Genomic DNA, 13,676 nt, shown 5'->3' with positions numbered 1-13,676 from the left:
AGACTTTCTATGGAAGGGTTGCTATCTGTCCTGAAGGATGGGAATCAGAGACATCAAAAAACCCATCTACCAGAGATCAAAATCCATCCATGTGTCAACTCCATCGGAAAAGAGAATCTGAGCACAGCATGCACCAACCTAATATGAATGCGTGTAAGAAAGAAGAGTCTGGGGTCTGGTAGGTCCACCAGCTACTCACCGTTTTAGATTTTCCTCTAAGAAGAATCAGGGAAAAGAGTTGAAAGAGCCAAAAAAAAAAAAAAAACAGATGCAGTTTTGCTGCCTTACCGACCTACCTTATATAGGACTGAAAAAGCGATAGTAAGAACCTCTCAGATTTCCTTTTCAAGGATCAGGTGGACGTAGCTCAGATGTCTTGCTTTACTAATTAAACCTCTTTTTTTTTTTTCTATTTATATCGCAAGGGAATGTGGGTGGGAACAGCAAATTTTCAAAAACAAACCTCAACAAGCCTTAAGGAAGGTTTCGATTCTGCAAACCAACCCTGCTGGCAAAGTGTAAAGGCACCAGAGGCCTGGTAAAGAGGAGACAGTGGTTGAAGTGAGGTAAACACATCTGGGGGTGCTCTGTAAACTGAAAAAGGCCCCCCAGATGTTAGAAGCTGCTGCCAGAGGCAGGTCTGTGGTCAGCCTCTGAAACTGTGGACACGTGAGGCCTACCTCAGTCTAGGCCTGACAGACTCGAAGTCAGTGTCACATGGATACGAAGGACTTGTCCAGCCCAGGGGATGGCACTGGTTAGATGACTTTCCAAAAAAGTCTTGACTTTGGTTTTTCTCAACTGTGTCTTTTTTTTTTATTATTAAAGTATAGTTGATTTACAATGTTGTGTTAATTTCTGCTGAACAGCAAAGTGATTCAGTTATACATACATTCTTTTTTAAAATATTATTTTCCATCATGGTTTATCATAGGATACTGAATCTAGTTCTCTGTGCCATACAGTAGGACCTTGTTGGTTATCCATTCTACGTATAAAAGCTTACATCTGCTCATCCCAACTTCCCACTCCATCCCTCCCCCTGCCTCCTCCCCCTTGGCAACCATAAGTCTGTTCTCTATGTCCGTGATCCTGTTTCTGTTTTGTAGATAGGTTCATTTGTGCCATATTTTAGATTCCACATATAAATGATATCGTATGGTATTTGTCTTTCTCTTTCTGACTTCACTTATTATGATAATCTCTAGTTGCATCCATGTTGCTCTCAGCTATATCTTAAATTGCACACACTAAAAAGGCAAAAAGGAGGAAAACAACCAACCATTCCCAACCCCATAGGTAAAATTTGCAGAAAATATATGAGGCCAGGACTTGGGACCTCATGATTTGTTTTTGTTGGTTTGTTTGTTTGTTTTTACTTTCAGCAAACATTTATAGAGTCTCTATGTGGCCATCACTGTGCTAGACTCTTTTTTTAAATTTGTGGTAAAAAAACACATAACATAAAATTTACCATCGTACCCATTTTTAAGTGTACACACCACATAGTAGCGTTAACTACATGTACATGGTTGGACAACAAATCTCTAGAATTTTTTCATCCGACAAAACCGATCTCTATACCCATTAAACAAGAAATCCCCACTTCCCCTCCCCGAGCCCCTGGCGACCACCATGCTGCTTTCTGTCTCCAAGAGTCAGACTACTTCAGATGCCCCTTAGAAGTGGCATCGTGCAGTATTTGTCTTTCTGTGACTGGTTTCTTTCACTTAGCAAAATGCCCTCAATCTTCATCCGTGTGGTAGCATATGACAGGATTTCCTTCTTTTTTTGAGGCTGAATTCAAGTTTTTTAAAAGTCAAAACTGATCCCATGTTGCAAACAGAATTATTCAGTGATTTTTTTAGAGAAGGGCCTCAGATTCTTCCCCGGCGGGTACAACCTGGATAGCCATCTTCAGTTTGATCCCAGATATATGTCCCTACCCCCATCCCTGCTCTGTACTTTTGCTAGTGTCATCAATGAAAAGTTTCTCTCAGGAACATCTACAGCATTATTTTTGCATTTTATAAGGTTTTTATTTTTTTATTGAAATATAGTTGACTTACAATGTTGTGTTAGTTTCAGGTATATAGCAAAGTGATTCAGTTTTTTTAATATATATATATATATATATTCTTTTTCAGATTCTTTTCCCTTATAGATTATTATAAAATATTGAGTATAGTTACCTGTGCTATACAGTAGGTCCTTGTTGGTTATCTATTTCATATATAGTATTGTGTATATGTTAATCCCAAATGCCTAACTTATCCCTCCCCCCCTTTCCCCTTTGGTAACCATAAGTTGGTTTTCTATGTCCCTACAGCATCTCTTAAATTACCAAACCTCAGGTCAGCACCATTTCTGTCTTGCCCACATGATGTTGCCCCAACGCCTAGCACATGCCTGACCTAGTTAGGTACTCAGAAATTATTTGATGAATAGATATATAAAAACAGCAAAAAAGAACTTGAAAACAAGATTACCAGCCAGCATCCACTTGCCCAGCCTTTCAAAAAACAGTTTCTGAAAATAAGTCTCAAGAAATTAGGTTGCTGACATTAAGTTGCCATAGAAACTGGCCAAGTCCTTTCTTTCTGTGGAAAGGTTTACAACTGTCCACAGAGATAAAGACATTTTTAAAAATCTGCTCATTTAAATGAAAACAGTATATGGGTTAAACCAAGACACTTTAGATTTTCATGCTGTTTTTCTGATAGAAACTAAAGATAACAGAGACCCAGTAAACATGATGTCTGAATCAACAGTGTAACCAGGATTCTGACTTGAATTCCACCGTGTGCAATCTGGGGGTCAAAATGTTGACTCACACAGAAGGACAAACAGTCTGTGATTTCACTAATGTGAGGTCCCTGGAGGAGTCAAAATCATGGAGACAGAAAGTAGAAGGTGGGGGCCGGGGGGGGTGGGGTGGGGGAGGGGGAGGGGGAGTTAGTGTTTAATGAGGACAGAGATTCCATTTGGGAGGATGAAAAAGTTCTGGAGATGGATGGTGGTGATGGTTGCACAACAGTGTGAGTGTACTTAAAGCCACAGAACTGTACACTTAAAATGGTTAAAATGGTAATGTTTATGTTATGAGTATTTTACTGCAATAAAAAATGTTGATTCAGTAATCTTCCTTATTTTGGCCACCAACTCACAACTGCTCCGGGGAAAGAGTAGAAAGAAGCTTTAGAGGTAGAAGACCTTAATTTGCCCAGATCTGTCCTTTATTAGTTGTGTAACTCTGGGTCCCAATTTCCTCTTGTGGGAAATAGGAGTAATTCAAGTGTCTGCTCTGTCAAGTTCCCTGCATTCTTTTGAGGATCAAAGGACCAAGTGCAGGTCTGCAAGTGTCCAGAGAGGTCTCACAGTCCCCTGTTGAATCCCACCCCTGTCCTGGGATTGCAAGAGTATTTCATTTGTGTATGCATTCCACTCAGTTGGTAGGGACTTCCCAGAGTGGAAGGAATGGATGCCTGGGTCGACTAGCAATGTCTGCAGTGGGGAAGCCCAGCAGCAGGGAGCAGGGAACTTGGCGATTCTGGCCAGGCTGTGTATTTGGACTTTGCTACTGCCAAGGGCCCTGGACTCTGAGATCACACTTCTGTCTCAGATATTTGATGCTGTCCCCGGTCACCTGTTTCAATCCAAATCCCTGGTGTGCCTCTTAATCTTGCAGACTTCCTCTACTCTGAGCCCACACACCTGCTGATTGTGTAGCTCTGTGATGTCATCTTTCTAGCCACACTGGCCTGACCCATCTCCTGACCCACTGGCCTGTCCGAGATGTCATCACTGCTTATGCCCAATCCCAGCTGCCTTGCTGGTGACTAATTTCCCAGAAGTGTCTGAGGCTTTTTCAGTGTTCATGACGCTGTAGATAAAAGCACAGCTGACCTACTTCCATACTCTCTCAATGGATGTCACCTCCTAACATTTCTCAACTTCATCTTCTCTCCATGCCCCACTGTCACTACCCTAGTCCAAGCCACCATCATCTCTTTGGGGAATAATTGCAGTGAACTCCTAACTGGCCAAGCCTCATCCACTTGGGTTCCCCTTCCAACCTAACTGGGTGGACCTTTCTAAAAACCCACCTGTGTTAGCTTCCTAGGGCTGCTGTAACAGACTGAGTGACTTAAAATCTGTTGTCTCAAGTTCTGGAGGCCAGAAGCCCAAATCAAGGTGACAGCAGAGCCATGCTCCCTCTGAAAGGCTCTATGGGAGGATCCGTCCCTGCCTCTTCCAGCTTCTGGTTTTGCTGGCAGTGCTCAGCATTCCTTGGCTTGTAGCTGCATCACTACAATCTCTGCCTCTATCATCACATGGCCATCTTCTCCCTTTGTGCCCTCTTCTTAGAGGGACACCAGTCATAATGGATTGTGTTCACCCTACTTTAATATGACCTCATCTTAACTAATTATATCTGCAATGACCTTATTTCTAAATAAGGTCACATTTTGAGGCATGGGGATTAGGACTTCAGCATATCTTTTTTGCGGGGAGGGGACACGATTCAACCTATAACTTCAAGCACATGGCTCCCCATCCCTCTCTCCCGCCAAACCACAAGTCCTTCACTGGGTTCCACTTGCTTTTGAAATAAAGACAGAAGTCCTTCCCATGGCCTTGAAGGCCCTGCCTGATCTGTCCCCTGAGGACTTCTCCAGCCTCATCTCACACTGTCTCCCACTTCAGTCCCTCGAGTTACCTTTCTGCCATCCATGGCCTCTTTGTACTGTTGACTTTGCCTGAAAACTCTTCTCCTTCTTCTCGCCATAGATGTCTCATACACAGCCTTTATATCTCTGCTCAAGCGTCACTTCTTCCAGGAAGCCTTCCTTGACTCCCAGACCAGGTCAGACCCCCCACTTCACAGGCAGTTGAACCACCATGCTTCTCTCTTATAGCAAAATCACAGCTGCACGGTCCCACTTGCTGTGATTGCTTGAATAGTGTCTCTCTGCCCACCAGCCAGTAAGACGCATGAGGGCACGGGCAGGGGCTGTGTTTGTTCAACTCTGTTTCCCCATGTGGACACAAACAAAGACCAACCAAATGAGAACATGCAAGGGCTATTTCTTCAGAGCATCCTGAGGCAAGGGAGTCGATCACCATCACTTGTGTTTGGCAGAGCCCCGAAGGCAGGCAGAGGAGCAGGAAAGCTTTATTTTATTTTATTTTTTATAAATTTATTTATTTATTTTTGGCTGCATTGGGTCTTGGTTGCTGCACGCGGGCTTTCTCTAGTTGCAGCGAGCGGGGGCTGCTCTTTGTTGCGGTGCGCGGGCTTCTCATTGTGGTGGCTTCTTTTGTTGTGGAGCATGGGTCCTAGGTGCGAGGGCTTCAGTAGTTGTGGTGCGCGGGCTCAGTAGTTGTGGCTCTCAGGCTCTAGAGCGCAGGCTCAGTAGTTGTGGCGCACGGGCTTAGTTGCTCCGCATCATGTGGGATCTTCCCGGACCAGGGCTTGAACCCATGTCACCTCCATTGGCAGGCGGATTCTTAATCACCGCGCCACCAGGGAAGCCCAGGAAAGCTTTATAGTGGAAAACAAGGAAGGCTCAGATAGGCTCTGGTAGGAGGCTGTCAGCGGGGAAGCCGGAGGCAGGCTAGTAGAAGCTGGACACCCTACGTGAGTATGTCAGGGAGTGTATTTGGCTTTCTCTGATTGGTCCTACATTGGAAGCAGGAACAAAAATGAGGGGAGCTGTCAGTTATTAGTCACGTCCCCATTGCTTTGGGCCAATGGTCACACGGGTTAGTCTGGCTTCCTGGATTACTTGCTGGGTCAGTGTTCTGACTTCCTACACCTCTGACTTATGGGCTGGTTTCCTGGGTGGTGGGTCAGAGTTCTGACTTCCTACACCTCTGACTTATGGGCTGGTTTCCTGGGTGGCGGGTCAGTGTTCTGACTTCCTACAACTCTGACTTATGGGCTGGTTTCCTGGGTGGCAGGTCAGAGTTCTGTTTTCACATGTGCTCTGACCATTGTCCTTTTTTTTTTTTATTATTATTATTATTTTTTTAGCAGTACACGGGCCTCTCACTGCTGTGGCCTCTCCCGTTGCGGAGCACAGGCTCCGGAAGCGCAGGCTCAGCGGCCATGGCTCACGGGCCCAGCCGCTCCGTGGCATGTGGGATCTTCCCGGACCGGGGCACGAACCCGTGTCCCCTGCATCGGCAGGCGGACTCTCAACCACTGCGCCACCAGGGAAGCCCTCCATTTTTATATTCAATCTCTCACCAGCACCTTCCTTGTCACATTGTAAATATTCAATAAGTACATTGGAACGAATGGACTTGAGCAGGTCTCTTATCCTGAGCCTCAATTTCCCCCTTTTATAGTGGAGATAATAATACAACCTACTCCATCTATAGGTTGTTGACAGGTAATCCATGGGAAGCACCTGGCATTGGGCCAGGCACTCAGTGAATGAGGAATAAATGGTGGGCGTTGTTGTTGCCGTTATTGCTGTTTTAAAACAAAGACATTCCAGGCGAAACTCGTACAAAGCGCTAGAAAAGGAGAGGACAGTAACTGGGGGTTAGGAGATCCTGGAGTGTTGATAATGTGTTGGTTCTTGATCTGGGTGCTGGTTACATGGGTGTGTTTACTTTATAAAAATGCATTGAGCACTTTTCTGTACCTGTGTTATACTTCAATAGAAAGTTTACTTTTAAAAAGTGGTTGTGGGACTTTCCCAGTGGCGCAGTGGTTAAGAATCCGCCTGCCAGTGCAAGGGACATGGGTTCAACCCCTGGTCCGGGAAGATGCCACATGCTGCAAGCAACTAAGCCACGAGCACAACTACTGAGCCTGCGCTCTAGAGTCCACAAGCCACAACTACTGAGCCCAGGCGCTGCAACTGTTGAAGTCCATGTGCTCTAGGGCATGTGTGCTGCAACTACTGAGCCCACGTGCTGCAACTACTGAAGCCTGTGCACCTAGAACCCATGCTCTGCAACAAGAGAAGCCGCCACATTGAAAAGCCCACGCAACGAAGAGTAGCCCCTGCTTGCCGCAACTAGAGAAAGCCCGCGCGCAGCAACGAAGACCCAATGCAGCCAAAAAAAAAAAAAAAAGTAGTTGCTACTCCCCCAAGGTTGAGCAGAGAAGGACGGAGGGTCCTGCCCCGTGACTTTGGCCTTGAGGTGTGGTGGGTGGAAGAGGTGGGATCAGGCATGGCCGGCTGCAGCCTCTCTCTGTCCTCTGGGCTGAATGATCATGGGGTTCTGTGGACTTCCACCAGAGGAGACTCAGATGCTGAGCTGGGGTGCTGCCTATGTTCATAGCAGGGCTGTGATGAGAGATGCTTAACCAGAACCAGGCTGTACCCTCTGAACGAGGAAAATTACCTCAGAGCTCAGAAAGAGAAGTCATCCCGGCCCTAAAGGGGATCAGAATATGCTGCCCAAAAATATGCCACTTGGACTACTTTGGGCTGAAGGCAATTGAGAAACAACAAATGCAAGAAGAGTTCTCTTCTCTGCCCTTATCTGCCTAAAGCAGGTTATAAATTTCCTGCAAGAAAAGTGGTTTTCCTGTACCAGGAAGGGGAGAGCAACTCATCACTGGAGGTGGAGAGTTGACGCCAGGATGAGTCTGCATAAACAGTCCTTTCTAAAGGAACCCTTATCTTCCGTTAGTTCCCCATATACTTCCTAGTCACTTCCCCATGACCTATCACCCCCAGAAGCCCAAACCTCTGTTCCTTTGTCTAGTCACTTCTCCAGAATTTATCATTCTTTGTTAAAATGATATGTAAGCCCCGAAGTTTAATTGCTTCTTTTTTTTTAAACATCCTTATTAGAGTATAATTGCTTTACAATGGTGCATCAGTTTCTGCTTTATAACAAAGTGAATCAGTTATAGATATACATATGTCCCCATATCTCTTCCCTCTTGCATCTCCCTCCCTCCCACCTTCCCTATCCCACCCCTCTAGGTGGTCACAAAGCACTGAGTTGATCTCCCTGTGCTATACGGCTGCTTCCCACTAGCTATCTGTTTTACATTTGGTAGTGTATATATGTCCATGCCACTCTCTCACTTTGTCCCAGCTAACCCTTCCCCCTCCCCGTCCTCAAGTCCATTCTCTAGTAGGTCTGCATCTTCTTTCCTGTCAACTCCCATGCAGGTAAAATAAAATTGTACCTTTTCTCCTGTTAACCTGTCTTTTGTCAGTTTAATTCCCAGGCTCCATGAACTGAACCTAAGAGATTGGAGGAAAAGTTTTTTTCCTCCCTGACTGCTGCCTTCATCTCATCACTCTGTATTCTTTTTTCTTGAGAGCACTTACCATGGTCTGAAATTATCTGGTTTACTTCTTTGTTTGCTTGGAATGTGCTGAAAAGTAGGGGCTGTATGTGTGTCCTGTTCACCCTCAATCCTCAGGGCCTGGCACTTACTAGCACCAGAGGCCCCCGCAGTGGAGAACAGAGGGCCTGGCCTCATCTGGGAGACGTGAGTAGTCGTAAGGTGGATCAGGTGGGAGTCTGAAGTCTTACTTAAACAGTGGCCAGTGTGGTTAAAAATATCCCTCATGCTTTGTCATTCCCCATCTAGTCTAAGGGAGTCTCCAATGTCTTGCAGGACTGTGGCAAATTTGAGGACATTAAGAGCTGAGATTCTTAAAGGTTGGTGATTAAATTCCAAGGCCCATGGGAAAGCAACTCCTGAGTGACAAGTTAGAAAACCTGAAAAAATCTGAATTTCAACATCTAGCTGATGCCTCTGTACAGTGATATCGGTGGAAATCTAGAGTTACCCACCTTTTCCCCTTGATAATTCACTTCAGACCCAGGGTCATGTGTGGGCTGGACCTGTTTCCTTAGGGGGAATTTCTTTTTTTTAAATTGAAGTAGAGTTGATTTACAATATTGTGTTAATTTCTGCTATACAGCAAAGTAATTCAGTTATACATACATATATTCTTTTTTTAAATATTCTTTTCCATTATGGTTTATCATAGGATATTGAATATAGTTCTCTGTGTTATACAGTAGGATCTTGTTTTTCCATCCTGTACATAATAGGTTACATCTGCTAACCCCAACCTCCCGGTCCACTCCTCCCTCACCCCTCTTTCCTTTGGCAACCACCACCAGTGGCAACCACCAGTCTGTTCTCTATGTCCAGGAGTCTGTTTCTGTTTTGTAGATAAGTTCATTTGTGTCATATTTTAGATTCCACATATAAGTGATATCATATGGTATTTGTCTTTCTCTTTCTGACTTCACTTAGTAAGATAATCTCTAGTTGCATCCATGTTGCTGCAAATGGCATTATTTCATTCTGTTTTATGACTCAGTAGTATTCCATTGTATATATGTACTTAGGGGGAATTTCTAAGGGCAAGACAGGATACAGTACTTTAAGATATGATAATGTTAGGATAGCTTGACTTAGCATAACACGTATCTGGACTACACTTAGGATAGTAAGCACTCATATGATACCTGGCTAGGCTGGGGCATTTCAGTAAATGAATGAACAAGCCACTAGCCTGGCTTACATGCACTCTGTGTGTGTGTGTGTGTGTGTGTGTAGGTTAAATACAGAAAGAGAAGAAGAAGAAGGGGAGGAGCAGGGAGAATGGAGAAGAGAGAAGAGAAGGAAACACGGGCCCTCCTGTCCCTTGAGCCTGGGGGGACTTGTAACTAAACATCCACTTGCCCGGCTAACACTTCTCAGGTCCCAGGAAAATGTTTCTTCACATCTCTTGCTCTGTGTCCTCAAAACAAAAGACAACTGTGTCTAAAGATGTGGAGGCTGTCCCTCTCCGATCCCAGAGACAGGGGACAAGGGAAGATTTGAGTGGTGGGAACCTTAGGAAACAAACAAACAAAAAGACAAAATTAAGTCATCAAATCCTTTTTCTCAGATACGGTGAATATGATAGATTCTCATATAACAAAGTATTGTTTCCTGGTAGTGCTAAATGTCTGTTTTTTTCCTTTTCTTGGTGTTTTAATTTGTATTATAGTTATAGTTAATTTGTATGGACTAATTCCAGAGGTATTCACAGAGTAACTTGTTAGTTACAACAATTGCACATGGTGACTAGGAGAATTTGCAGTATTAAACAACTCGTGTTATTTTTGATTTGTGTACATATAGGTCTAGATGTAACATGAGAGAAGTGTTATATCAATTTTTTATGTTGGCAACTAGTTAGACATTGAATATTAGAATTGTGAACTGTCATGTTTAGAAAAATTTAGCAAGGTTTAATGAAATTCAGTGAATATTTTAAAACATTAAAAACTTTCGTTTTATTTAAATCATTTTGATTAAAAATTTTGGTTTTCCTTAACTGTAATTCATGGTTTACCTTTTATTTGTAATAGCTGACTTTGAATGCTTTAGAAGAAAACAAGTTTGTGAAAACATACAAAAATAATTTTGATTTTTAAATTTTTTACCTTTAATATGTGTTTTTGATGAAAATATATTCAAATGTCATACTTTGAATACAGTTGCATTTTATTATTTATTCTTTATTTATGTTTGGCTGTGTTGGGTCTTCATTGCCGCATGCGGGCTTTCTCTAGTTACGGCAAGCGGGAGCTACTCTTCATTGTGCTGTGCAGGCTTCTCATTGCAGTGGCCTCTCTTGTTGCGGAGCACAGGTTCTAGGCGTGTGGGCTTTACTAGTTGTGGCACGAGGGCTCAGTAGTTGTGGCTCACAGGCTCTAGAACACAGGCTCAGTAGTTGCGGCACATGGGCTTAGTTGCTCCGCAGCATGTGGGCTCTTCCTGGACCAGGGATCGAACCTGTGTCCCCTGCATTAGCAGGCGGATTCTTAACCACTGCACCACCAGGAAAGTCCCTACAGTTGCATTTTAATTTTTAGTCCTTGAGCTCGTTATTGACAGTAGAACATTAATTATGTGAAATTTTTATGATATCATTACATAGTTTTTGCTAAAAAGAAGGGAAGAAAAACAAATTCTACGAATTTAAAATACAATAATTTATGAATTATGTACATCATTGTTTTTTGTTTTTGGTCGCACCACATGACATGCGGGATATTAGTTTCCCGACCAGGAATTGAACCCGTGCCCCCTGCAGTGGAAGTGTGGCATCCTAACCACTGGACTGCCAGGCAATTCCCCTAATCGGATGAGTTTTTTTTGTTTTCATCATTGTTTTATTATTCATCCAAACATTGTTGACCCGGCAATACTGACATATAAAATAATAAAAGCTAGTCATTTTTTATATTTTGCCTATTTTGTTCATGCAAAAAGCCATACACAGCCTATCCACTTAAAATGCGTGTGAAGCACTTGTGTACCTCACGTCTCAGAACATTCCTGAAAGAACATTGATGCTTCCTTATGGATGAGGAAACTAAGCTAAATTCCAGAGAATGTGCCGGTCCTCAGCTTCCTGCTGAAATGTCCTGGTTCCCTGCTCTTTCTGCAGCTTCTGGACTAACTGCTTAATTTTGCAAGACACGGAGAGCAGAGTCCCAGTGAGATGATGGTTATTAGGAAGGGCCCGCCCTGGCCCCAGTCGAGGGAGAGGCTGCTATGACAATGTATAAAGAATTCTGCAGATGTCAATCGCCTCTGCCAAAAATGTTAGAAAAAAACAAAGAGGCCATAGCTGTGGTTCAGTTGCTATGAGAAGGCATTTGTCAAGGTCGGAGGACAGCACGATGTACTCTAACGCTTCCTTGCATCACTTGTGATTCACACATGTGGTGCGTGGGCCTCTGTGCTGTCACCCTGGGCCAGCAAATGCCGGGGCCGGGAGCCAGGGCAAGAATATTTGGAGAGGGAAGGATGGATCAGCTGTGTCGAATGCTTCTGCGGGGTTCAGATGAGGCCTGAGAATGTCCATGAGGCTTAGCACGTGGGGACGATGCATGTGAGTGTTTTGGGGCAGTGCAGGTGGGAGCTGCTAGGTGGGAGGTGAACAGGTGGGAGGGAGACCGAGGTGGGCAGCAGGAGGGGATGCAGAGCTGCAGGAAATCTTTTCAGATGTCAGCTGCCAATGGCTTTGCAGAAAGTTTGGGTTCAGGAGAGGGTCTGAGAGGGCCGAGCACCCCACTTGTGAGAACATTGATGCATCCTGGGTTTTAGTTCTTCTCCCTCAGGTCTTCCTCCAGCTTTCTGTTAGGACTGTATTCTGAGTGTTTGGAACGTTGGATCCATCGCTCCAGCCTTCAGTAATGGTCCAGCTGGCATTCTGGGTGTCCTTAGATCCCTTATGCGCGTCAGGGCCCCAATACCCGCTCCCTTAGCCTTCTCACTGGCTCTCAGAGGACAGCATGAGCCACAGCATTTTTTACCCAAATGTTGCAGGAGAAGACAATTCCTTCTCTCTGCCTTCCCTTCTAATGCCTTAAAATCATCCCAGAGATGACAGCACTTATGTCTTTTTTTTCCTCTTTGAGATTTACTTTAATGACTCAGTGGAATTGATGGCAAACATCTATTAATTCATTTGCACATAAGCCTTTGCCTGGCTGTGTCTTTGCGGGCTTTGAGAAGCATTGTAGGAAGATAAAGGCTGACATTGAGATGTGGGCAAAGCTTTCCAATCCACCAGCACCTTCTGAGTTCATGGGCTGCACTCCCCTCTTGAACAGCCTGCGTTTACTGCCATGGATCCTCTACTGTCTAGGAAACCCTCCGTTCTCCTGTGTTTCTCCTTAACTCTTACATTCCTACCCCACTCACGACACTTCTGACACCAGATGTGTGTGGCTGGGTTTCCCCACAACGAGCAATTCTCTGCGACACCAGCTGGGTGTCCTACAGTTTAACTCAATTAAGCTCACTGAGCTTCATACTTTGGGGATTTTTATGGAAGCTTCCTCACATAGGCATGATCAATTATTAACTCCATTTCCAGCTCCTCTCCCCTCTCTGGGGGATGCAGGGTGGGGCTGAAACTCTGAGCTTCTAATCGTGGCTTGGTCTCTCTGGTGACCAGCCACCATCCAGGAGCCCACCAAGAGTCACCTCATTAGAACAAGAGACTCCTATCACCCCCGAAATTCCAAGGCACTTAGGAGCTGGTGTCAGGAACCAGAGTTAAAGACCAAATATTAGCACAAAAGATGCTCCCTGTGCTCTTATCACTTAGGAAATGCCAAGGGTCCAGGAGCTCTGTGCCAGGAGCTGGGGCAGAGACCAATATATATATTTTCTATTATCTCACGTACACAGTGAGATTTCTGGTGCTCTGTGATGTACATGATCGTTTTGTATTTATTATTTCTACACCAGTAATATTTAATTAATTAGCTAACCAGTTAATTAATAATTTTGTTAGTCATGCCAGGCATGTAATAGGTACTCCATAAAAATTTATTGCATATAAGACAGACTGTGTACCAATATTTTGATAACCTATAAGTTCTGTGATGTCTTTTTTCTGGCATTTCTTTTCTTCCTTAATACAGGTAACTTATAAGGAATCTATGTAGTTTGCATTTGAATGACTTGAATATCCTTTAGTTCTACTTTGATTTGACACAAAGAAGCACTGGTAGGTCTCAAGTATTACCTGTTTTAGAAGCCTCCTGTCTGTAAGAGGAAACCCAATATCAAGAAATTGAAACAAATTAACTTCTGTGGAAGGAATGTAAAGAAAACGTTGGGTAGCTTGGCTAGAGCATTATCAGAGCAGTGTGTTGAATTGTAA

General features: G+C 44.1%; 1 long non-coding RNA gene across 1 annotated transcript in view; it reads left to right on the top strand.

Moving 5' to 3' along the window:
- Nucleotides 1-13,676, top strand: part of LOC132505205 (uncharacterized) — a 76,037-nt gene that overhangs the window by 16,199 nt on the left and 46,162 nt on the right. The gene's annotated exons all lie outside the window — the stretch shown is intronic.

This window comes from Lagenorhynchus albirostris, chromosome 15 (assembly GCF_949774975.1).
Source record: "Lagenorhynchus albirostris chromosome 15, mLagAlb1.1, whole genome shotgun sequence".
NCBI lineage: Eukaryota > Metazoa > Chordata > Mammalia > Artiodactyla > Delphinidae > Lagenorhynchus > Lagenorhynchus albirostris.
The sequence above is the reverse complement of the archived record's forward strand: the minus strand, read 5'-3'. Positions and strand labels throughout refer to the sequence as shown.